We start from the raw sequence: 453 nt of genomic DNA, 5'->3' as shown, positions 1-453 counted from the left end.
AAGACGCAGGGGAGGGTTTTGTAATACAAGTCACTTTGAATGATAAGGAAAAAAAAAAAAAATTCTTGTGATTAAGGCATATTAGCATCATTAAGACTTGGCTCCTATTCCCAGCTTCCCGTGGGCGAAGTCCCCTGCTCTCCTCGCCCGGCTCCGCACCTCGAATATGCAAAGCCCCATCCCCGCTTCGGCAGAGAGCTGCAAGCTGCTGCCCGCAGCACGCCCGGGGAAGGGCTTTGGCCAGGGAGCCATGGCAATCACCACGGATGCTGCAGGACGGTAATATCTTGCTTCGCTTTTCAGACGACTTTTTTTTTTTTTTTTTTTTTTTTTACCTTCTTTGGCATTTGCCATGTTTTTGTCTGTGGGAGGCGAAGGTGGAAGATGCCAAGTGCCTTCTCCCCCTCAGCCCCGCTCAGCAGAGGTAGGCGATGGCGGGGAACCCCCCACAGC

Source organism: Cariama cristata, unplaced genomic scaffold (genome assembly GCF_000690535.1).
Source record: "Cariama cristata isolate BGI_N322 unplaced genomic scaffold, ASM69053v1 scaffold20402, whole genome shotgun sequence".
Classification (NCBI taxonomy): Eukaryota; Metazoa; Chordata; class Aves; order Cariamiformes; family Cariamidae; genus Cariama; species Cariama cristata.
The sequence above is the reverse complement of the archived record's forward strand: the minus strand, read 5'-3'. Positions refer to the sequence as shown.